Raw genomic sequence first — 27,110 nt, 5'->3', positions numbered from 1 at the left:
GCCACAGGAGACATATGACCCCACGCTTGTCCACTCCGAGGATCTGTTTGGTATGAATCCTTTGGTTGACTCTAGCCTATCACCGTGCAGCATTGAAGAAGGACAAGAGGAGGTGGTATGCATTGATGCTCAAGTATTTGATAACCAACGGCCAGAAGAAAGCCACTTGGAGGAACGTTATTTACTATCGCCACAGGTGGAGGCTGATGATGATGAGACACAGTTGCCATCAGGTCAGCCTTCAATGTCAACTGGAAAGGAGGATGAGATGGAAGACAAGGTGGTCGATGATGAGTCCACTGATCCGACCTGGACTGTTGGCATGCGTAGCCATGACAGCCACACAGAGAAAGATGGATATGTAGCACCAACACAGGTACCAAGGGGTCATGGTTTGCCAAGAGTGAGAACTGGGTCAACTGTTCCCAAGAGCATCCCCTCTGTGCGCCAAGTCAGGACAAGGGGGCGTTCAACTCCTGTGTGGAATTTTTTTTCAAAAAGTCCTTCAGAGAAAAACATTGTAGTCTTTAGCATCTGCCATACCAAGTTGAGCAGAGGCCAGGGCAAAGGCAACCTGAGCACCACCAGTATACGAAACCACATGGCAGCCAAGCACCCCAGTAGGTGGGTAGAACACCAGGGTACCAAATCTGTGTCTGCAGGTCAAATCAATGCCATGTCACCTGGGCTATGTCCTTTAGAATATGCTGTTCAGGAATCAGGCGCTCATACCTCCTGCCCACAAGCTGCGGTTGCTCACTCACAACAAACATCAACCACATCCACTTCCTTGTCCCAGCAAAGCATCCAATTGTCCGTGACTGAGAGCTTGGAAGGAAAGTGTAAATACCCAACCACACACCCACAGGCACAAATACTAAACTCGCACATTGCTAAATTGCTAGCTGTGGAGATGTTGCCATTTAGGCTTGTGGGAACACAGTCTTTCCGTTGTCTCTTGGCTGTGGCTCCCCCACGATACAGTATTCCCATCTATGACTATTTTGCCCTGTGTGCCGTCCCTGCGTTACACAAACACGTGTTAAACAATCTGAACCATGCTTTCACCAATGCCATAACCGGGAAGGTCCACCTAACAACAGACAACTGGAGAAGTTGTTGTGGACAGGGATGATACATTTCTGTCATGGCACACTTGGAGAACCTTGTGGAGGGTGGGACAAAGTCGCAAACTGGAACATCCTACCCACACCAAGAATAGCGTGCCCAACTTCTATCAGGGTTTCCGCCTCTTCATATTCCACTTACTGTCTCCCCTCCTGCTCCTCATCCTCTGCTGAATTACCCTCCCCTTCACTGCCAAGCTGGGACATGTGCAGCAGCGCATCGTCAAAGCAGCAACACACTCTTCTGAAGCTGATCTGTTTAGGTAAGAAAGCACACACTGCAGTAGAACTGTGGCAAGCTTTAAAACAACAGACCGATCAGTGGCTCTCCCCACTCCTCCTCCAACCCAGTCTGCGAAAATCAATGTAATCTGGTGGCAGCTTTAAAGGTTGGCAAGCTGGTGCACATGCCATGCATGGCTCACGTGCTGAACCTAGTTGTTCAGAAATTTCTGAAAACTTACCAGGACTTGCCGTACCTACTTGAGAAGGTGCGCCATATTAGCGCCCATTTTCCCCATTGCTCTACCTCTTTTGCTGCTCTTACAGTGCTGCAAAAGTGTATGAATTTGCCAAGTCACCAACTCATTTGTGACCTGCCCACGCGGTGGAACCCAACTTATCATATGTTGGCGAGGATTAGTGAACAGCAGAGGGCAGTATCCGAATACCAGCTTCCACATGCCCATCAGACTGAGGGTCAGCCACCACACATAACAACAGTTGAGTGGGTGTGGATCGCTGACATTTATGAGAACTTTGAGTACTGCACCAACCTCATGAGCCATGATCAGGCTATTATCAGCGTAACCATCAGGCTACTGTGTCTCTTGAAGCAATCACTGCATAATCTCAAAAAAAGGAAGCTTTGAGTGCCCAGCATGTTGATATGGAGCCAGATTTCCCATTGGGTGATACTACCCAGTCCAGCCAATATTCTGAGGCAACATTGGGTGATGAGGAGGAAGATGATGAGGATGAGGAGGGAGAGGACTTGTTTTTCTGTGCTACTGAGAGGACTCGTAATGCTACAGAGGGGACACCCAACCCAAGCTTCATGTCTGTCCAGCCCAGATGGGCTGGGGAGGAGGAGGTGAAAGAGGAGGAGGAGGCCAGTCAGAGTGAGGAGAGGATGGGTACTGTTTCTACTGTTGGGGACACAGAATATTTGCCTTTTTGCAGCTTGGCCCACTTGGCACAGTTCATGGTAAGTGTCTGTGGCAAGACCCTCGCGTGATACACATTTTATCCAACAACCTATACTGGTTGGCCACCTTTCTCGATCCACGGTACAAGGAGAAATTTCCTTCTTTCCTTTTGAAAGTCACCAAAAAGTTTTACAATGGAATCGTTCAAGAGGGCCGTTGTTGATCATTTGCTGAAACATTATCCTCAGACAATGTTGGTGGCAGAGGTACCGGCTCTTTTCAACACCAAGGGGTAATGGGGAGAGACACAAACACCAGCTCCAACAGTGGTGGTGGGGGGGAATGTGCACAAATTGGGCAATTTTTAATAAACCAGCACAACAGCAAGGGCTATCTGTGCCTGTAACAATGCCAAGGAGGGATAAGTTGCAGAACATGGTCAAGCAGTACTTAAGTGAGCATACGTGCGGCCTTTCCCTTTAATTATTGGGTGTCTAAGCTGAACACTTGGCTTGACCTCTCCTTATATGCCTTGGAGATGCTGGCCTGCCCGGCTGCTAGTGTGGTGTCAGAGGGTCTATTCAGTTCCGCTGGGGAAATCATCACTGATAGGCGCACACGCATCTCCATGGAAAATGCAGACAGACGTACTCTGATTAAATTCAACAAGGACTGGATATCTCCACAGTTTGTAATCCCTCCAGATGACAGCAAGCCAAACTAAATTCACCAAAAAAGCAGATTCATGCTACTGCTGTTAACATCACCGCCTTCAACCATGACTCAGCCCATAGGGCTAATTTTTACAACACAGCCCCCAGGAGTAATTTTTGGAAATACGATGCACATTCTGCACTGGACCAAGTAGTACAGTATCAATAAGTATTCTCTTCCTATATAATCTGGGGTATATTGCCACTCAAAATCTCTGAGCCATTTGGAGAAGCTTCTCCAACCCATCCTGGAGGGGGCGCATCATATATCCTTTGTCCATTGACTTTCACAAGTGATATATTTGGGCTCATCATAGAGTTGACTAGAGCAGCTTTATTTTTACGGTTCAAAGAATTCAGCCATACCTGAGGATCGCAGGCCGCACTCACTGCTACCTTCTAGTACTCCATGTCTCTTGGCCTTTTTCTCTGTAGTCTCTGCCCTTAAATGAGTTAAATAATAGAGAGAGGGCCCTACAATATGAATAAGTGAGGGCACTCTCAAATGTACACAAGAGGGACCTCCAAAATTTCTAGAGGAGGCCACTTCAAAATGTATGTAACAGGGCGACACGAGGGCTCTCACAAAACTTAGCTTTCCTGCCTACTGCAGGCCCTCTGAACAGTTAAATTTAGGGCCACAGTATCACATCGTGGTGGAGGAGGTGGAGGAGGAGGAGGATGAGGAGGATGGTCAAGTCCAACACTACAATGAGTACATTGTTAACTGCAATGGAATATGTATTCCACTAACTGATTGTCAATGATGCAGGGACATGATTGCAGAGCCCCTGATGTGCCTAAACAGTAGAAGACCCCAACAAGTATCCCCATTTTAAAAACTACATCCCTCAAGAAATGTATCTAGATGTGTGGTGGGCATCATGAGCCCACAGATGCTTCACAGAATTTTACAACATTAAGTGGTGAAAATGAAAGTTTAAAATTTTCCCACAAAAATGGTGGTTTTGCCCTAAATTTTTCATTTTCAGGAAAAAATGTACCAAAAATGTTTTGTGTTTTTTCTTCTGAGTACATCAATATCACACATTTTATAAAAAACTACTGTTTGGGCACACGACACTGCTTGGAAGGGAAGAAACACCATTTGACTAATGGAGTACAAAGTTGGGTGGAACCGATAGCAGAACCCATGTCGCCTTTGCATAGCCCCAATGGAAGCCTCTGACAAGTGACCTCATTTTATAAACTACACCCCTCAAGGAATTTATCTAGAGGTGTGGTGAGTACCTTGAACCTTCAGAATTTTATAACAATGAGTGAAAAATTAAATTTTCCTACAAAAATGTTGCTTTAGCCTCAAATTTCTCATTTCCTCAAAGGTAACAGGAGAAAATGGACCACATGGACCCATATGTGAGGTTAAAATACTGTTTGGGCACACGTCAGGGCTCGGAGGGGAAGAAGCGCTATTTGAATTTTGGAGCACATTTTTGGCTAGAATAGATTGCATATGTCACATTTGAAGAGTCCCTTACATGCCAAAACAGCAGAAACCCCCACAAGTGATTCCATTTTGGAAATTAATCTAGGTGTATAGTAAGCATTTTTAACCCCCAGGCAATTCAAAGAATTGCATAACATTCGGCTGAGTAAATGAAAAATTACCATTTTTTCCACTATAATGTTATTTTGACCCCAAGTTTTTAATTTGTAAAAGGGGTAATAATAGAAAATGAACATTAATATTTGTTATGAAAATTCTCCTGAATACGCCAATACTCTATACGTGGTCAAAAACTACTTTTAAGGCACAGTACAAAGATCAGAAGTGAAGGAGCACCCTATTGGAGTGAAGATTTTGTTGGAATGGTTTGAGGGTGCCATATCACATTGGCAGAGCCTCTGGAATGTCAGAACAGGAGAAAACACCATAAGTGATCACACTTTCCAAACTACATCCCTTCATCTAGGGGTGCAGTGAGCATGTTGACATCACATGTGCCTCAACGAATTGTATACCATTGAGTGGTGAAGAAAGATTAATTACACTTTTACCAATAAAATGTTGTTTTAGCCCCAAGTTTTTAATTTTTCTAAGGGCTGAAAGGAAAAAATGGCCCACACAGTTCTGTGTGCAATTTATCATGAGTGTGTCAATACCCTATGTGTAATTTGTAACTACTTTTCAGGCACAGTGGAAAGCTCAGAAGGGATGGAGCGCCATATTATAGTGCAGATTTTACTGTTATGGTTTGCAGGTCCCTGAAGTGTCTGAACAGCAGTACCCCTTATAAGTTTACCCACTTTACAAACTATACCTCTCAATAAATTAATCAAAGGGTGCAGTGATTATATTGACATCACAGTTGTGTCACAGAATTTTATACCATTGGGCAGTGAAAAAAAAAATACATTTTTAGCTTGAGATTTTACATTTTCACAAGAGGAAATGGGTAAAAATGGCAACAAAATTTGTCACACAATTTCTGCTGAACATGGCAGTACCCCATTTGTGGCTATACAATACTGCTTAGCCACATGCTGAGACTCAGGAAGGAAGGAGTGCTATTTGACTTTTGGAGAACAAGTATTCATAGAATAATTTTTGGACTCCATAAACAGAGCCCCTAAGAACTAGAAGAGCAGAATCACTCATCAAGTGATCCCATTTTGGAAATTACACTCCTCTTGTAATTTACCTACAGGTGTAGTGATGATTTTGATTCCATTGGTGTTTTCCAGAAACAAGCTGCAATGGACATTGCCGAGTGAAAATTGCAAATCCACCATTGTAGTGCCCATACATTGTAATGCCCAGTACATTGCAATGTCCATATATTGTGCCCACCCCGTAAATTAAGCGGACTTTCAACCCTATATAAATGCTAAACATGTGGAGGCTAGATGTGGTTTATGCACATTGTTGGCTCAGAAAGGAAGGGACATTTGGATTTGGGAGCACAGATTTTTCTGGATTTCTTTTCAAGGGGAGTGGGGGGTAAGGGTGGAGCTCTGTCGCTTTTCCCGAGCCTTTGTGCTACCAGGAACATAGAAGCCTCCTATATTTCCTGTCACAGATGACGGACCAGAGTGGGGACTTTTTTGTTGGTTGCGTTGAATGTCACTAGTAACATTTTGGGGTACAGAACATTTTGGATAAGTTCACAATTATCCTGTGCTCTACACTGAGCACTACATCTGGGTTTCCATTTACAAAATACAAACCACCTCTTGGCTGCTTCCCTTGCGGTGATTGTATCGCATGCAAAAAATATATCACGTGCAACAACTTTCACTTCGGCTGATGGACATAAAACATTTAAAATAAGGCAGCACATCACCTGTTGTACAACACAGGTAATTTACTACGCTGAATGTAGCTGTCCCAAAATATATGTTGATTTGACATCACGCCAACTTGAAACGCATGCACGTGAGCACGTGAGAGACATTATTGCGGCAGAAACAGTGACGAACATATCTCAACTTAAAACAATACCCCGCCACTATAAAAAATTCCATCAGTGCAATCCCAAGTCATTTATGGTTAGGGGAATAGAATGTATAAAATGTGGCATTTGGGGAGGGGATATAAAGCATCTCCTAGCACAAAAATAAAGACGGTGGATCACCATTCTGGGAACAATGGTCCTGCAGGGGCTAAATGAGTCATTGGGATTCTCCTCATATTTCTAATTTGGAGATTTCAGAAATTCTCTCTACTTCCCCGCACCCCCTATACCAAGGTCGATTCTTTTATTAATATGGTCTCTAATACCATATGGATTGTTATTTTTTTTATATTTATGTGTTTTTAATATATCATACTCATTTTTTTAATTTTACGTATTTTCACATCACTTAAGATTGCCCTATATTTTGCTTATCATGTGGAAAGGTCTGGGACATCATGTGGGACAGGACCTTCTGGGTTGTACCTGTCAGGAAGAATCTCGTCAACAATGAAAAGCATCGCAGCTGTATCCATGAACATCAAATATGTAGTGACTCTCTTTCTTTATATCTAACTTCACCTCGAAATGTCTCTTTATACATGCTATATAATTGGTTACATTTTCATAATACAGTATTAATATTTATTGGTAATGAATTGATTTGTACATTGGAGTATGTATTGATGTGGAATGTAACGGTAGACACATATTGGCTGATTCTTGTTTTCAATTTAACTGTATACTATATTGGTCTTTCTCATTTATGGAAACATATGGAAGACCAAAAGGTAGAGGAAAGAAGGAGAGTAAAACTATATTATTAAGAGATAAAATGTTGTTAGGTATATTCAAGTCTGCACTTTAGCACATTTGCACCTTATGCTTGGTTAATATATTATAATTATAATCAACAGGCACTGTGGTAAAGGTAACTGGTAAGCCCTTTGCAAGAATGCATGGGGTAATACCTATGCAGTGATTATTTTTACTGTGGATGATGCGCTCGCTCCCCTGTGGCCGTGGGTTGCAGTGTCTAGCCTTCTGCCGGCGGTTCCCTGCTGCACTTGCATGGTTGCTGTCTGGCACCAACGGTGTCCTGTAGCTGCTGCGGGGAATTGATGGGTGGAGGAGCGGCCGTGACCATGGTGGGCGGGTGCACATGTGCAGCATATAGTGAATATTATTGGACAATTCTGACCATGTGATCGGAAGGTCCTGACAGATAAATGGAGACCTAGAGAGTGTTATGGCAGCGCCCCCTGAGGAAGCAAGAGCGAAAGCGCATGTTCAGGGTCAGGGTTGGAGGCTCCCCTTGGCACCTGACTATGTGTAATGAAATTATCTTTTTCATTAAATACTAGACATTGGTCTGTTGATTTGTCTGTGTCATTAGTTCCAGTTAATACTACCATACAGCATAGAACCACAAGAAAATTTCTGTATCTGTTTCAGTTCCCTGTGTGCTACCAGGCACTTGCTGACATTTTACATGGGAGGCTGTATGCGCTGCGATCTTTAGTTCCCCGCACATATGGCCCATTAGGTGGCGCATATGGAACTTTATAATACTACTGAGTTACCTTGTATGCTGCCCTTTAACTTGCTGTAAAACATTGCAACTAATACAGTTAGGTCCATAAATATTTGGACAGAGACAACATTTTTCTAATTTTGGTTCTAGAAATTACCACAATGAATTTTAAACAAAATAATTCAGATGCAGTTGAAGTTCAGACTTTCAGCTTTTATTTGAGGGTATCCACATTAAAATTGGATGAAGGGTTTAGGAGTTTCAGCTCCTTAACATGTGCCATCCTGTTTGCTCCCTGTTGTCAAGTGGATTCCTCCTGCCCATATACTGGCTATTTATACTGTCTAGCTTCATATATATTTCTTTTCTTTTGTACATGAGTATGTAATGTTTTTACTATACTACTTAATAAAATATTATGTTTTAATGAGAATTACGAACTCAATGGCCTCCGTGTTTTGTAAATTTCAAGATGAGTCTCTCTAATTGATAACAGGGCACAAGCTCCTTTTGACATAATAAACTAAGAATGATGGTCTGGAATTTGTACTCTCTGGGTTTCCATGTACATCTCCAAATCACGTGATTCAGATGAAATCCCCGACGGATCCATTCACTACGGAGGCAACGGAATTACTCTGGACTCCGTTTGGCCTCTGTTCAGCGCTGTATGTCTTTTCAAAGCTGGTTGACTGCGCTTTTGTGTATGACTAAAAAGACGAGTAAAAAAAAAAGATACAAGTCTCCAGTTGCCCCATTTCAGTGAATTTCTCATTGGGAATTTTGTCTGAATCAGGTTTTTCAGAGATTTACACGTAAACCCCGATGTAAGCATTAAACGTGGAGCGCAGTATAAATATGAGCCTAGCCTTACAGCAGTCCCTGGGAGGCAAAATTTTCTTATCAACAGCAGGTCAAGAATTAGTTTTATTTATTTATCTTTAATGCTGTTCACTGTGCGGTATAAGTGAAAAAGTGGCCTTATTGTTCAGGTCACTACGATTACAGCAATACCACATTTATACCTTTTTAATGTTTGGCTACTATTACAATAAAAACACTTTTTTTAATAAATACATTTTTTTGCATCACCATATTTTGAAGGCTATATACAGATCTTTTTACAAAATTAGAACATCCACAAAAATTAAATTTATTTCAGTTCTTCAATACAAAAAGTGAAACTCATATTTTATATAGAGTCATTACAAACAGAGTGATATATTTCAAGTGTTTATTTCTGTTAATGTTGATGATTATGGCTTACAGACAAAAGTCATTATCTCAGTTAATTAGAATACTTTATAACAACAGCTTGAAAAATGTTTTTAAAATCAGAAATGTTGGCCTACTGAAATGTATGTTCAGTAAATGCTCTCAGTACTTGGTGGGGGCTCCTTTTGCATCAATTAATGAATCAATGCAGCGTGGCATGGAGGCAATCAGCCTGTGGCACTGCTGAGGTGTTAAGGAAGCCCAGGTTGCTTTGATAGCAGGCTTCAACTCGTCTGCATTGTTAGGTCTGGTGTATCTCATCTTCCTCTTGACAATACCCCATAGATTCTCTATGGGGTTAAGGACAGGTGAGTTTGCTGGCCAATCAAGCACAGTGATACTGTTGTTTTTAAACCAGGTATTGCTTCTTTTGGCAGATTGGACAGGTGCCAAGTCCTGCTGGAGAAAGAATATTCCATCTCCAAAATGCTTGTCGGCAGAGAAGTATCAAGTGCTCTAAAATTTCCTGGTAGACGACTGCGCAGACTTTGGTCTTGATAAAACATAGTGGACCCACACCAGCAGATGACATGGCTCCCCACACCATCACTGATTGTGGAAACTTCACACTAGACCTCAAGCAGCTTGGATTGTGTGCCTCCCCACTCTTCCTCCAGACACTGGGACCTTGATTTCCAAATGAAATGCAAAATTTACTTTAATCTGAAAACAACACCTTGGACCACTGAGCATCAGTCCAGGTCTTTTTCTCCTTGGTCAGGTAAGACGCTTCTGGCATTGTCTATAGGTCATGAGTGGCTTGACACAAGGAATGCGTCACTTGTAGCCCATGTCCTCGATACGTCTGTGTGTGGTGGCTCTTGAAGCACTGACTCCAACAGCAGTTTACTCCTTGTGAATCTTCCCCTAATTTTTGAATGGCCTTTTCTTAACAATCCTTTCAAGGCTGCGGTTATCCCGCTTACTTGTGCACCTTTTTCTACCACACTTTTTCCTACCACTAAACTTTCCAATAATATGCTTGGATACAGCACTCTGTGAACAGCCAGCTTCTTTAGCAATAATCTTTTGTGGCTTACCCTCCTTGTGGAGTGTGTCAATGACTGCCTTCTGTGAATATGAATAGCGGTACCAGAGCGCCAATAACAGGGCAAAAATATTAAAAGGACTGCCTTCTGGACATCTGTCAAGTCAGCTGTCTTCCCCATGATTGTGGAGCCTACTGAAACAGACTAAGGGATCTTTTTAAATGCTTAGGAAGCCTTTGCAGGTGTTTTTTGTTAATTATTGTAATTTACTTAGATAATGACTTTTGTGTTTTTATTGGCTGTAAATAGCGATTAGCGAATGCGCTCGCCACTGCTCAGTACTCGCCCGAGCATCACTGTGCTGGACGAGCTCGTCTCTCGGTTAGTATTTCCAGGGTTGCTCGGGTGGGAAATCGTGTCCCCTCCTTGCTTGTTTGGCTCTCTTTAGCAAGCCAATGAACATGCAGGGATTGCCTGCCATGCACTGTAATGCCATAGCAATGTTGGTTGTGGGCATTACAGTGATTGACTGGCCGCACAGCATCATCAGGTGTATATATAAGTCCGGGCGCCGCCATGTTTATCACAGTCTACCGGAAACAGGCAGAGTAGGACATTTCAAGTGCAAGCAGCTGCTCAGAAATCTGGCAGTTTACTATTGCGGCCTGTGGGTGGCTGGCTGGCTGCATACTTGCACTTGCATTCCAAAGAATGGAGAAGGGTCAACTGAACATTGCGCTGGGACAAGGACGTGGATGGTGATTGTTTCAAGTGTGCAATGACAAGTACATGGCGGGAGGCATCTTCACATGCACCAAAGATCACTTATGATTGTCACACTTTTAGTCAGTGACCTGGGAGTCAGAGATGCTTCCATGGGTCTTCCCCATGCTGTTTCCATGTCTTTTCAGCATGCATGTGTCTGATGATGTGTCTGTATGCATGTGTCTCATGATGTGTCACACAGCACATGGCCAGATAAGGCTGTAAAATGTTAAAATGACATTTCCCAGTGAATGCATTTGTCTTGGTTGAAAGCAATGCAAAAGTGAAAAAAACGCTTCAAAAACGCTACATGTGAACATAGCCCAAGGTGTGGAGGAGTATGTTTTATTCTTATTTATTTTGCCTTATATACAAGTCATTACCCTGGAAAGGATGTTCCTTAGCATATTTCCCAGGAAAATCCATTTTGGTTTTGTTTTTGCATGTTTTATTGTGAGTCCATTAAAGTGCGTAATACCTCTGACAACATTGTTGACAGCAGTGAACTGGGCATCAGAAATGCTTCCAGGGGTCTTCCCCATGCTGATCTCATGTCATTTGAGCACTGTTCCCATCGATTTGGACAATTTTTAGGCCCTCTGCAGACCGCCGTGGGAGCCGCCTGAAAAATGCTCGACTTTTCCATAGACATACATTGGGCTCGTTACTCGGTCCGAGTACTCGAGCATTCCAATTTTCTCAACTCGAACAACGAGTACCCGAGCATTTTAGTGCTCGCTCATCACTAGCTGTAATCCATAATCATCAACATTAACAGAAATAAACACTTGAAATAGATCTCTCTGTTTGTAATGACTATATAATATATGAGTTTCTCATATGCTGATTCTCCTGGATCTCTCTGCCGCATTTGACACTGTGGATCATCACCAGCTCCTCCTCACTATGCTCCGCTCTATAGGCCTCAAGGAAACCGTTCTCTCCTGGTTCTCCTCCTACCTCTCTGACTGCTCCTTCACTGTTTCTTTTGCCGGCTCCTCTTCCTCTCCTCGTCCCCTTACTATCGGAGTTCCGCAGGGCTCAGTCCTAGGCCCCCTCCTCTTCTCTCTTTACACTGCCCCTATTGGACAAACAATCAGCAGATTTGGGTTCCAGTATCATCTCTATGCTGACGACACCCAACTATACACCTCTTCACCTGAAATCACCGCCACCCTAATACAAAATACCAAGGATTGTCTGTCTTCTGTCTCTAACATCATGTCCTCCCTTTATCTTAAGCTGAATCTCTCTAAAACTGAACTTCTTGTGTTTCTCCCCTTTACTAACCCAACTATACCTAACATCGAAATTACCTTGGAGGGTTCAACCATAACTCCCAATCAGCACACCCGCTGCCTTGGGGTAATATTCGACACTAACCTTTCCTTTACCCCCAAATCTGATCACTCTCTCGCTCCTGTCACCTGCATCTTGAAAAACATCTCCAGAATCTGACCTTTTCTCACCTTTTAAACTGCTAAAACTCTTACTGTTGCTCTTATTCACTCTGGTCTGGACTACTGCAACTCTCTTCTGATCGATCTCCCTCTTACCAAACGTTCTCCTCTCCAATCCGTCCTGAATGCCGCAGCCAGGGTCGTATTTCTGTCCAGCCGCTTCACCGATGCCTCCATCTTGTGCCAGTCATTACACTGGTTGCCCATCCGCCTCGGGGTCCAATATAAACTCATCACTCTCACCCACTAAGCTCTCCACAGTTCTCCACTGCCTTATATCTCCTCTCTCATCTCTGTCTATCGCCCTACACATGCCCTCTGTTCTACAAATGACCTAAGACTAACATCCCCCATAATCCGAACCTCGCACCTCCATCTCCAAGACTTCTCTCGTGCTGCGCCAGTTCTCTGGAATGCACTACCCCAGGCGTTCTGACTGATTCCTAGCCCCCATGTCTTCAAGCGCGCTTTAAAAACCCATCTCTTTAAACAAGTCTACCACCTTAACTACTCAATAAATTAACTTTCCCCTGTTCCCTCCTTCTAAATATTATTCAGAATCTGTTCCCTACTCTTCATCTGTCTCCACACCCTCCATGCACAAGATAACTGCTCTCAATACTTGAGTATTGGACTTAAACATACTGGCTGATGACCAGATCATGCAGCTTTATATGAAAATCCCTATTTATTATAATTGCCAGACCTGAAATAACATGCACTTTTCACCTATTGTGTTCCCCCATTTCCTTGTAGAATGTAAGCTTGCGAGCAGGGACCTCACTCCTGATGTAACTGTTTAAACTGTCTTAAATTGTATTGAATTCATTGTCTGTACATGTCCCCACTAATTGTAAAGTGCTGTGGAATTTGTTGGCGCTATATAAATAAATTATTATTATTATTAGTTTCACTTTTTGTATTGAAGAACCAAAATAAATAAAATTTTTGATGATATCCTAATTTTGTGAGAAGCAACTGTATGTTTTATATTTATTTGAGGACAGAGTCATGTGAGGGCTTGGTTTTTTCAGGATGAGTTGAAGTTTTCATTGGTGCCATTTCTGGGCATATAATGTTTTTTGATTGCTTTTTATTTCACTTTTTGAGAGACAAAATGAACCAATTCAGTAATTGTTTTCTGTAGTTTTTCTTTTACGTTGTTCAGTGTTGTAAAAGTGATAAGACAATTTTATTTTTTGAGTGCAAATACAGCGATACCACATTTATATTGTTTTTTTTCAATGTTTTGCTGCTTTCACACAATAAAAACAATTTTATTGAAAAATGATTTGCCTCACCTTATTCTGACAACTATAGCTTTTTTATTTGCTTGTTGTCAGAGTTGTATGAGGGCTTATTTTTTGCGGCACAATATGCCCTTATCAATGATTCTATTTCTACTTACAAATTGCTTCTCGCTCATGTTTTAGTCCACTTTTCATTTGGCTGTATTATGAAAATATAATTTTTGATACATGTTTAATTTTTTTTTTTACTGTGTTCACTGTAGTAGTTAAATAGTGTGACATTATTAATAGATCAGCTAATTCTGGACCCAGTGATAAGAAATATATGCAATTTTTTTTATTTTTACATTTATTTGCGTTTTTATTTTTTCCTTTTTTTAGTTTTTTTTTAGATATATATTTTTACAGCTTTTTTTTTACTTCTTTGCTTAGTTTCTCTATTGGACTTTACCCTTTTATTACTCTGATCATTGTTATAATGCATTGCATTACACTTGTGCTGCAATTCATTATACCTGCTAGTTTGACACTGACAGAACTCCTTATAGACCATGCTCCTGGTATAGTCTAACAGCCCATCATAGCTGAAAGGCCCAGAGGTTGTCCTTTGACCTTGGGTTACCATGACAACTGTCACAATCCCATGATTACGTTGTGGTGGTGCCGATTGGGAGGGAAAAGGAGCCCCCTTTCTCTCTTAACTTTATAAATGCGGCAGTCGCTATTGATTGTGATATTTAGAGAGTTAAACAGCCAGGGGCAGTGCACGACAGCCAAAGCTTGTCTATCAATTAAGCATTAATTGTGATGGGCAAACCCGTCACTGTTTGGGTTTGGCTAACATAGCCGAACACTGAACAGTTTTTTAAAAGTTCGGGTTCGGATACCATAACAGAACCAGAACCCCAAACCCGAACACGAACCACATTCATTTGCTTGACAGCACAGGAAACACAGGCTCTGATCGGCGGTAATTGCTTTACCGCAATCAGAGCGCTGTGGCATGATGCTGACAGGTGTCAGCATGATGCCACAGCTGTGACTGTGACCCACAATAAAAAGCTTACTGTGGGTCATAGGTGTCGGCTGATGGTACTCCTACTACCACCAGCCGGCGCCTCCTGCCATTGGAAACAGCAGGCACAGGTGCCGATAGATGGGAGCAGTAGTCTCCCATACGCAGGCGCCTGTGCTGTGCTGCATGTTTAAAAAAAAGTTAAATTAATAAAAAAATTAAAAAAATAAAAATAAACATATTATACTCACCTAAACCTTGTCCCCAATGTTCACCACCCTTGCAAAACCCCCCCCCCAAAAAATGTACTCACCTTACACCTAATCCCCAAAGCCCACGATCACCTGTAATAAAAGTAAAATAATAAACCAAACTCATCCTTACCTTTCCGACGCAGTCCAAATAACGAGTGTCCCATTGTATGTGACCACTCTGTTCATTTGTTGGCAATATATTGACTCAGTGTATTCCGGGCAAATGAGGTCTGCATATGCGCAGTAAGTATTTTCCCACGATTGCAATGAGTTGAACTGCGCATGCAGTGACCTGTTTTGCCTGAAGTACACTGAGTCAGTGTATTGCTGGCAATTGAACAGAGCAGTCACATACAATGTACTGCGGAAAGGTAAGGATGAGGTTGGTTTATTATTTTATTTTTATTACAGGGGACGTTGGCTTCAGCTGGAATGGGCGTAACGGTAAGTATGGTTTAATTTAGAGTATTAAAGGAATTCTGTCTTTATTTCAAATAAATTATTTTATACACAGTGTGGGTGTTTTTATTTTACATTTTACTTACACTATGGGGTTAGAAATGGGGGCGTCTTATAGATGCCTCTCCATTACTAACCTGGGCTTGATGTCAGCTGGCATTATAAGCTGACATCAACCCCAACCCTATATTCCCACTGCCACCACTACAGGGCAGTGGGCAGAGCAAGGCTAAGTGCCAGAATTAGCGCATCCTATGTATGCATCATTTCTGAGGGCTCCTGTTTATAGCCTCAGAGGGGGCCAATATCCATGGCCCCTTCCTAAGCTATTAATGTCAGCCCCCAGCAGTCTGCATAGCCTTTCCTAGCTGTTAAAATAAAAGGACCTCACGTCATTTTTTTGGGGAGGTCCCTCATTTTAATAGCCAGTGAAGGCTATGTATACAGCTGGGGGTTGATATTAGTAGCATGGGAAGCTCCATGGGTATTACCCCTTTCCCAGGCTAAAAACATCTGCCCCAGCTGTCTGCTTTCCCTCTGCTAGTTAATAAAATTACGGGGGACCCCATGCCATTTTTTTCCTGAAATTTACTCATTTATTAATAAATTACACGAACAGTAAGGTACAAATCCAAAGCACAGATTATATATATCACATATTTATATCTATCTATATATCGATCTATTATCTATATATCAATCTATCCATATATCTATTATCTATCTATCTATACAGTATATCTGTTAGAACCTTCCTGTTAGTTTTTTCTATCTTGTGATTTGCGGTCACATGACTATCTGCCTATATATTCCAGGTCCGCCCTTCTGGCTTTGCTGGACTTCAGTGTTGTTTGACTGTCTCTCTAGCCATGTGCTTCGGTGCCTATCTCTGTCTAGTTCGCTTGGTCCTCTTGGACCTCCAGTACTTTTTGTCTGTTTGTCTTTTGTGTTCTGCAGCAACTTCTGTTAGAAGGTATCCTTTTTTGTCCCAATCCTTAGTACTTTTAGGGACCCCTCCCTAATTTCTATAGGTCTCCATTCAGACTAGCGGAGGACAAAGGCGGGTCTGTTCACAAGGATCAGGCAGCCCGCTACATCGTAGGGATTGAGCTTAGTCTTACTTTAGGGACTGCTTTCCCCTATCTTTCCTTAGTTCTTGTTGCAGATCATAACAATATCTATCTATCAATCAATCTATTTTCTATTTATCTATCTATCTATATATTAAATAATAAAATGGAACAGCACTAGATTTAAAAATTGGGTGCAAAGCCTCCCAGACAATGATTCCGTTCTCCAATATGTATAGCGCATAAAAAGAAGAGGCAACGCTCCAAAGATTGTAAAAAAATGGGGACTTGATTCATCCATCCGATGTGGCAACATTTCGGCTGAGCACAGCCTTTGGACTTTATTAGTCCAACAGATGTGGCAAATTTTCGGCTGAGCACAGCCTTTGAAAAACGCTGTGCTCAGCCAAAACGTTGCCACATCTGATGGACAAATAAATTCCCCTTTTTTTCACAATCTGTGGAGTGCAGCCTCTTCTTCTTATGCGCTATCTATCCATCTATCTAGATAGATAGATAGATATATGGACAGATATGTGGATAGATAGATGGATAGATAGATATATATATTGATAGATTATAGTTTGATAGATAGATATAAGGATAAATAGATATATATATAGATAGATAAAAGTTAGATATATGGATGTATAGATATATTGATAGATAAATAATAGATATATAGATAGATAAATAGAGATGAGCGTTGTTCGACTCGTACTGTTCGCCAATCTCAAATTCGAGCTGTTTTGGGCGGTGTTCGAGCCGTTCGGCGAACACGAACAATTTGGAAAAAATTCGGCTGTTCGAGGTTATGTTCGATAACTGTTCGTGCACGAAAATCATAACTGGATTTTTTCTCAGTAATGATGAAAATTAATGTTAATACGAAGTTTGAGTGTACAGCGGGGCGGGGAGAGGGGCAGTGGATGGATCTCTGCAGGAATAATGAAGATCTTCATTTTTTTTTCTCTTTCCCGCATTTACAGTGGGGAGGTGCAATCTGTCAGCCTATCAGCAGCGCACACACAGAGCGAAGTGCTTTTTTTCACACAAGCAAGGGCATGTGTCATTGGCAGTGTATGTCACATGTCCTTGCCCTATAAGACCCAGCCATTTTCCCCGTCGCCACCATTTTCTCACTGCTGCAGCTGCGTGTTAGACGGCACCGCTGTTGCTGTGTGCGCTATACCTGGTTAATTTCAAGCCAATTTTCACACAAATCTACAGAGAGCTTGGGAGTAGGGAATAGTTGTGATTGCAGTCCTTTTAATGACTAGGTTTCAGCATTTTCTACGACTTTTATCAGGCAGGTCTGTGCTCTTAAATAGATAGGTTGGGAGTAAAGACTAATTGTAATTGCAGTCCTTTTCAGGACTAAGTTACATCAGTTCCTATCAGTTTTTGCCAGGCAGGTCTGTGCCAGTGCTGTGCAAGTTTTTTTCACAGCATTTGGCCAAAACTAGCAAAGCTAATCCTTTTTGGCCTATTGCAAAGTGTGTTAGTCAGTGGAGTAGCCAATCTGTGTTGCAAGCTACACCACCTGTGCATAGAATACCAATTTTTTTACTGCACCTAGTGAATTAAAACCTTTTGGGCATAGCATCATTCTATTAGTCCATCTATACTGACCTCCATCAGGTTGCAAATTGAATATAATTTTTTTCTGCATCTAGCTCTGAAAAAATATTTGGGCTTCTAGCAGTGTGTGGGACTTGGTCTATTAGTCCATCTATACTGACCTCCATCAGGTTGCAAATTCAATATAATTTTTTTCTGCATCTAGCTCTGAAAAAATATTTGGGCTTCTAGCAGTGTGTGGGACTTGGTCTATTAGTCCATCTATACTGACCTCCATCAGGTTGCAAATTCAATATAATTTTTTTCTGCATCTAGCTCTGAAAAAATATTTGGGCTTCTAGCAGTGTGTGGGACTTGGTCTATTAGTCCATCTATACTGACCTCCATCAGGTTGCAAATTGAATATAATTTTTTTCTGCATCTAGCACTGAACAAATATTTGGGCTTCTAGCAGTGTGTGGGACTTGTTCTATTAGTCCATCTATACTGACCTCCACCAGGTTGCAAATTGAATATAATTTTTTCTGCATCTAGCTCTGAAAAAATATTTGGGATTCTAGCAGTGTGTGGGACTTGGTCTATTAGTCCATCTATACTGACCTCCATCAGGTTGCAAATTCAATATAATTTTTTTCTGCATCTAGCTCTGAAAAAATATTTGGGCTTCTAGCAGTGTGTGGGACTTGGTCTATTAGTCCATCTATACTAACCTCCATCAGGTTGCAAATTAAAAATAATTTTTATCTGCATCTAGCTCTGAAAAAATATTTGGGCTTCTAGTAGTGTGTGGGACTTGGTTTATTAGTCCATCTATACTGACCTCCATCGGGTTGCAAATTAAAAATAATTTTTATGTGCATCTAGCTATGAAAAAATATTTGGGCTTCTAGCAGTGTGTGGGACTTGGTCTATTATTCCATCTATACTGACCTCCATCAGGTTGCAAGTTAAAAATAATTTTTATCTGCATCTAGCTATGAAAAAATATTTGGGCTTCTAGCAGTGTGTGGGACTTGGTCTATTAGTCCATCTATACTGACTTTCATCAGGTTGCAAATTAAAATTAATTTTTATCTGCATTTAGCGCTGAAAAAATATTTGGGCTTCTAGCAGTGTGTGGGACTTGGTTTATTAGTCCATCTATACTGACCTCCATCAGGTTGCAAATTGAATATAATTTTTTTCTGCATCTAGCTCTGAAAAAATATTTGGACTTCTAGCAGTGTGTGGGACTGGGTCTGTTAGTCCATCTATACTGACCTCCATCAGGTTGCAAATTAAAAATTATTTTTATCTGCATCTAGCTCTGAAAATATATTTGGGCTTCTAGCAGTGTGTGGGACTTGTTCTATTAGTCCATCTATACTGACCTCCATCTGGTTGCAAATTGAATATAATTTTTTTCTGCATCTAGCTCTGAAAAAATATTTGGGCTTCTAGCAGTGTGTGGGACTTGGTCTATTAGTCCATCTATACTGACCTCCATCAGGTTGCAAATTGAATATAATTTTTTTCTGCATCTAGCTCTGAAAAATTATTTGGGATTCTAGCAGTGTGTGGGACTTGGTCTATTAATCCATCTATACTGACCTCCATCAGGTTGCAAATTCAATATAATTTTTTTCTGCATCTAGCTCTGAAAAAATATTTGGGCTTCTAGCAGTGTGTGGGACTTGGTCTATTAGTCCATCTATACTGACCTCCATCAGGTTGCAAATTAAAAATAATTTTTATCTGCATCTAGCTATGAAAAAATATTTGGGCTTCTAGTAGTGTGTGGGACTTGGTTTATTAGTCCATCTATACTGACCTCCATCAGGTTGCAAATTAAAAATAATTTTTATCTGCATCTAGCTATGAAAAAATATTTGGGCTTCTAGCAGTGTGTGGGACTTGGTCTATTATTCCATCTATACTGATCTTCATCAGGTTGCAAGTTAAAAATAATTTTTATCTGCATCTAGCTCTGAAAAAATATTTGGGCTTCTAGCAGTTTGTGGGACTTGGTCTATTAGTCCATCTATACTGACCTCCATCAGGTTGCAAATTAAAAATAATTTTTATCTGCATATAGCGCTGAAAAAATATTTGGGCTTCTAGCAGTGTGTGGGACTTGGTTTATTAGTCCATCTATACTGACCTCCATCAGGTTGCAAATTGAATATAATTTTTTTCTGCATCTAGCTCTGAAAAAGTATTTGGACTTCTAGCAGTGTGTGGGAATGGGTCTGTTAGTCCATCTATACTGACCTCCATCAGGTTGCAAATTAAAAATTATTTTTATCTGCATCTAGCTCTGAAAATATATTTGGGCTTCTAGCAGTGTGTGGGACTAGTTCTATTAGTCCATCTATACTGACCTCTATCAGGTTGCAAATTGAATGTAATTTTTTTCTGCATCTAGCTCTGAAAAAATATTTGGGCTTCTAGCAGTGTGTGGGACTTGGTCTATTAGTCCATCTACACTGACCTCCATCAGGTTGCAAATTGAATATAATTTGTTTCTGCATCTAGCTCTGAAAAAATATTTGGGCTTCTAGCAGTGTGTGGGACTTGTTCTATTAGTCCATCTATACTGACCTCCATCAGGTTGCAAATTGAATATAATTTTTTTCTGCATCTAGCTCTGAAAAAATATTTGGGCTTCTAGCAGTGTGTGGGACTTGGTCTATTAGTCCATCTATACTGACCTAATCAGGTTGCAAATTGAATATAATTTTTTTCTGCATCTAGCTCTGAAAAAATATTTGCACTTCTAGCAGTGTGTGGGACTTGGTCTATTAGTCCATCTATACTGACCTCCATCAGGTTGCAAATTAAAATATTTTTTATCTGCATCTAGCTCTGAAAAAATATTTGGGCTTCTAGCAGTGTGTGGGACTTGTTCTATTAGTCCATCTATACTGACCTCCATCATGTTGCAAATTGAATATAATTTTTTTCTGCATCTAGCTCTGAAAAAGAATTTTGGCTTCTAGCAGTGTGTGGGACTTGGTCTATTAGTCCATCTATACTGACCTCCATCAGGTTGCAAATTAAAAATAATTTTTATCTGCATCTAGCTCTGAAAAAATATTTGGGCTTCTAGCAGTGTGTGGGACTTGGTCTATTATTCCATCTATACTGACCTCCATCAGGTTGCAAGTTAAAAATAATTTTTATCTGCATCTAGCTCTGAAAAAATATTTGGGCTTCTAGCAGTGTGTGGGACTTGGTCTATTATTCCATCTATACTGACTTCCATCAGGTTGCAAATTAAAAATAATTTTTATCTGCATTTAGCGCTGAAAAAATATTTGGGCTTCTAGCAGTGTGTGGGACTTGGCTTGTTAGTCCATCTATACTGACCTCCATCAGGTTGCAAATTGAATATAATTTTTTTCTGCATCTAGCTCTGAAAAAATATTTGGACTTCTAGCAGTGTGTGGGGCTGGGTCTGTTAGTCCATCTATACTGACCTCCATCAGGTTGCAAATTGAAAATTATTTTTATCTGCATCTAGCTCTGAAAATATATTTGGGCTTCTAGCAGTGTGTGGGACTTGTTCTATTAGTCCATCTATACTGACCTCCATCAGGTTGCAAATTGAATATAATTTTTTTCTGCATCTAGCTCTGAAAAAATATTTTGGCTTCTAGTAGTGTGTGGGACTTGTTCTATTAGTCCATCTATACTGACCTCCATCAGGTTGCAAATTAAAAATAATTTTTATCTGCATCTAGCTCTGAAAAAATATTTGGGCTTCTAGCAGTGTGTGGGACTTGGTCTATTATTTCATCTATACTGACCTCCATCAGGTTGCAAGTTAAAGATAATTTTTATCTGCATCTAGCTCTGAAAAAATATTTGGGCTTCTAGCAGTGTGTGGGACTTGGTCTATTAGTCCATCTATACTGACCTCCATCAGGTTGCAAATTAAAAATAATTTTTATCTGCATTTAGCGCTGAAAAAATATTTGGGCTTCTAGCAGTGTGTGAGACTTGGTTTATTAGTCCATCTATACTGACCTCCATCAGGTTGCAAATTGAATATAATTTTTTTCTGCATCTAGCTCTGAAAAAATATTTGGACTTCTAGCAGTGTGTGGGACTGGGTCTGTTAGTCCATCTATACTGACCTCCATCAGGTTGCAATTTAAAAATTATTTTTTATCTACATCTAGCTCTGAAAAAATATTTGGGCTTCTAGCAGTGTGTGGGACTTGTTCTATTAGTCCATCTATACTGACCTCCATCAGGTTGCCAATTGAATATAATTTTTTTCTGCATCTAGCTCTGAAAAAATATTTGGGCTTCTAGCAGTGTGTGGGACTTGGTCTATTAGTCCATCTATACTGACCTCCATCAGGTTGCAAATTGAATATAATTTTTTTCTGGATCTAGCTCTGACAAAATATTTGGGCTTCTAGCAGTGTGTGAGACTTGGTCTATTAGTCCATCTATACTGACCTCCATCAGATTGCAAATTGAATATAATTTTTATCTGCATCTAGCTCTGAAAAAATATTTGGACTTCTAGCAGTGTGTGGGACTTGGTCTATTAGTCCATCTATACTGACCTCCATCAGGTTGCAAATTAAAAATATTTTTTATCTGCATCTAGCTCTGAAAAAATATTTGGGCTTCTAGCAGTGTGTGGGACTTGTTCTATTAGTCCATCTATACTGACCTCCATCAGGTTGCAAATTGAATATAATTTTTTTCTGCATCTAACCCAGCCAATAGTTTTGGCCTAATACCACAGTTTGGCCACTCAGCTCTACTCGGTTCCCATCCATTGTTTTTTTGTGCAAACAACTCCAGAATTGTGAATTAGATAACCACCAAAATGAGTGGAAAAAGGCCTGCTGCTGGTGGAAAGGGGAATAGGCGTTTTCGGAAGGGGAAAAAGGTTGTGTCCATGGGGTAGGTGTTAAAGCAACAGTAACATCTGCAGAAGAAAGACCATCTTCCAGACAAACTAAAATGTCTACTTCTTTTAGCAGACAATGTGATAAGATCCCTTTCTTACGGCCACGCCAATCGCTACAAATTCCAGATGAGGCACAAAAACAGCGGGTGTTCAAGGGATATCAAGTGCTCCTTTAAGTGGGCTCTCCTCCACATCAACTTCAACATCACAAATACTCCAGTCCTCAGAGGTGTCACCCCAATCGCACTTGCTTCCTCACAGCTCCCAAATCTCCAGCTGCCCGTCTGAGTATGAGGTAGAACAGATGGTTGAGTCTGCAGAGCTGTTTACTCATACTATAGCCTGGGAATCAGAGGTCGGCTCCAGCTCTTCTGTGAATCCAGACGAGGACATGATCTGCACTGATGCCCAGAATCTTTATGAGCCGGATCCAGGACCAGACGCAGAAGGTTCTGACTATAATGTAGACCCTCATTCCCAAACTGTAACTCCTGTTGGTGGAGACAATGAGGAAGACGATGATGAGACTCAAATACCTGTTTGGAGCGACAACTTTAGTTTTTGTCAGGGCAGGAACAGGTTGGCTTTGAGAACGACGGGTGTGATAACACACAGGGTGATGATGATGAGGTTGGAGATCCCACGTACTGTCAACCCACAGTAAGCCAAGAGATGAGGTCAGCAGAGGAGGTGCAGGAGAATGCTAGTGACGACGAGGTCAGCTTGCGCCTTCCTGGACAGAGACATAGTACTGGAAGCAGTCAACAACTGCATCCTCAAACACAACTCTGCCTCTCACCACAAGTCGTGGTGGCTCTTCAGTTCGCATGGGTGCTAAGCCCTGCATATCCTGGGCATTTTTTCAGATCGATAAAGATGAACCAACTCGTGTTATCTGTAACATTTGTCAGCAAAATCTTAGAAGAGGCCAAAAAATACATAGTCTGAGTACTTCATGCATGAACCGGCACATGGACATGAAGCATAAGTTGCAGTGGGAAGCTCACTGTGCTACAATGCGGCCTAGCCGACCGGGCCAACCAAAGTCTGCCACATCTTGTGCAACCGCGGCCTCTTCATCCTCTGTGACTGGGGGGACAGCAGTCACACCTGTTTTGGGACGCAGACCTGCCACCTGTTTACACACAACAGCCAGTGTGATTGGCAGGTCATCATTTTCTTTGGAGGTGGTAACACCAGCTGGTGTTGAGCACTGTCCGACATCGATAGCACCACCTTTGTATCAAGGCAACCTAACATGTCCGCCTGCATCTTCCACACAGACCGGCAGCTTGCCGGGGACTCCCTTAGCAACCCCGTCTAAGCACAACAGCCAGCCCTCTGTCCCTCAGATGTGGACAAGTAAAAGACCATTTCATCCTAGCCATGAGAAAGCAAAAAGGTTGAATTTCACCATCTGCAAGCTCTTGGCTACAGAAATGCTGCCTTTCCGCCTGGTGGACACAGAGGATTTTCGAGACCTTATGTCCGTCGCAGTGCCCCAGTACCAGATGCCCAGTCGGCACTACTTCTCAAAGAAAGGTGTGCCTGCGCTCCACCAGCATCTCGCACAAAACATCACAGCTTCTTTGAGAAACTCTGTGTGTGACAGGGTGCATTTCACAACAGACACTTGGACGAGTAGGCATGGACAGGGGCATTACATGTTGCTGACTGGGCACTGGGTAACTATGGTGATAGCAGGACAAGGGGCTGCTGTCCAAGTCTTGCCGTCCCCACGAGTTGTGCGTCAATCCTCTTTATCTCAAAGTTCCTCCACTGCTACTGCCTCCTCAACCTCCTCTCGGTCCTCCACCTGCACCCAAAGCCTGTCTGGTCATGCCACAAGCTTTCTAACTGTGCAGAAGGGATCCTGCACACCTCCTTACTATGCTGGCAGTAGGGCTCAACGTCATCAGGCGGTTTTTACTTTGAAATGTCTGGGAAATGTGAGTCACACAGCTGAGGAGTTGTGGTCAGCTCTGGAGAACCAATTTCATGAATGGTTGTCTCCACTGGACCTGAAACCAGGAAAGGCCGTGTGCGACAATGCTGCAAACCTGGGTGTGGCCCTTTGCCGGGGCAATATCACACACGTGCCTTGTATGGCTCTCGTGTTGAACCTGGTTGTCCAGCAATTTTTGGCCCACTATCCCGGACTAGATGGCCTTCTGCAGAGGGCACGGTCGCTGTGTGCTCACTTCCGCCGTTCGCATCCCGCAGCTCAGCGACTTACATCTCTACAGAAATCGTTGGGCCTGCACCTTCACCGGCTAAAATGCGATGTACCTACTCGGTGGAATTCAACTCTGCACATATTGCAGCGACTGTGGCAGCACCGACAAGCCCTGGTGCAATACGTTGTGACGTATAGCCTGGGCCAACGAGATCCAGAGGTGGGGCAAATCACGCTGGAGGAGTGGTCTCAGATCAGGGACCTATGCACCCTTCTGCACAGTTTTGAAATGGCGACGAAGATGTTTAGTGCTGACGATGCCATTATCAGCATGACTATTCCGGTGATTTACATGCTGGAGCACATGTTAAACAGAATTCGGAGTCAGGTGGTGGCACAAGAGTACGTGGAGGAAGTAGAGGAGGAGGAGTTGTATGCGGAAGGGCTAACATCTGCAAGGTCCAGACGGTCGGCAGCACCAAGGCAGCAGGCATGTGAGGGCGGGGGAGATGGTTTTACCAGGGCACATGGTAGCAGCCAAACTAGTGAGGAATGTGCAGTAGCCCAGGAAGAAGTGGAGGACGAACTGATGGAAGACTCATCAGATGAGGGAGACCTTGATCACATTTCTGTTGTGCGAGGTTGGGGGGAGAGGACAGAGGAAGGAAGCATGAATGTTACCTCGCCACCAACACAACAGGGACTTGGTGCTCCTGGATGCGCAAGACACATGAGTGCCTTCTTGCTGCACTACCTGCAACATGACCCTCGAATTGTGAGAATTAGAAATAATCCTGACTACTGGGTTGCCACACTTTTAGATCCCCGGTACAAAAGTAAATTTGCAGAAATTATTCCTGCAATAGAAAGGGATGCACGCATGCAGGAGTATCAGCAGAGACTGTTGCAGAATCTTACATGTGCTTTTCCACAAAATACCAGTGGTGCACGTAGTGAATCTCACAGTTCCAACTTGCCAACCGTGGGACCGTCGAGTGTTCAGCACTCAAACCGTAACAGAAACACAGTATCTGCTGGTAACATCAATTTTGCGGAATCATTTCACCACTTTTTTAGCCCATCCTTTCAAGGCCACAGGAGACAAGAAGTCTGACACATAGTCAACGCATAGAGACGATGGTACAGGAGTATCTCCAAGTAAACATTGAAGCCATGACTGTGTCACTGGACCCTTGCTCTTTTCGGGCTTCCAATCTGGATAAATGGAGGGGGCTAGCCACTTACGCCTTGGAGATCTTGTCATGCCCTGCAGCCAGCGTTCTGTCTGAACGTGTGTTCAGCGCTGCTGGTGGTGTGCTGACAGATAAGTGCACGCGGCTCTCCACTGATAATGTAGACAGACTCATGTTCATGTTTATCTGTATCTTGACTGGAAAATAATTTGGGCTTTGTAGCAGTGTGCAGTACTGATTCTATTAGGCCATCTATACTAAGCTCCACCAGATTTAAAATTACTAATCATGTTTATCTGTATCTTGGCTGGAAAATTATTTGGGCTTTGTAGCGGTGTGCAGCACTGATTCTATTAGGCCATCTATACTAAGCTACACCAGATTTAAAATGACTAGTCATGTTTATCTGTATCTTGGCTGGAAAATAATATGGGCTTTGTAGCAGTGTGCAGTACTGATTCTATTAGGCCATCTATACTAAGCTCCACCAGATTTAAAATTAATAATAATTTTAGCTGCATCAAGCCCGGAAAATAATTTTGGGGCTTCGAGAGGCACAAGACACATAAGTGCCTTCTTGCTGCACTACCTGCAACATGACCCTCAGATTGTCAGAATTCGAAGTAATCCTGACTACTGGGTTGCCACACTCTTAGATCCCCCACACTCTTCGATCAACCTTTTCATTTTAATAAAGAACAAAAAAATGGTCATTTTTGAAATTATAAGCATTAGCAGGTTATTAGAAACTGAAATCAAACAGTTTTCAACTC

This window comes from Phyllobates terribilis, unplaced genomic scaffold (genome assembly GCF_046119375.1).
Source record: "Phyllobates terribilis strain yellow unplaced genomic scaffold, ASM4611937v1 Scaffold_5__5_contigs__length_657084704, whole genome shotgun sequence".
NCBI classification, from domain to species: domain Eukaryota; kingdom Metazoa; phylum Chordata; class Amphibia; order Anura; family Dendrobatidae; genus Phyllobates; species Phyllobates terribilis.
This window is presented reverse-complemented; position numbering follows the sequence as displayed.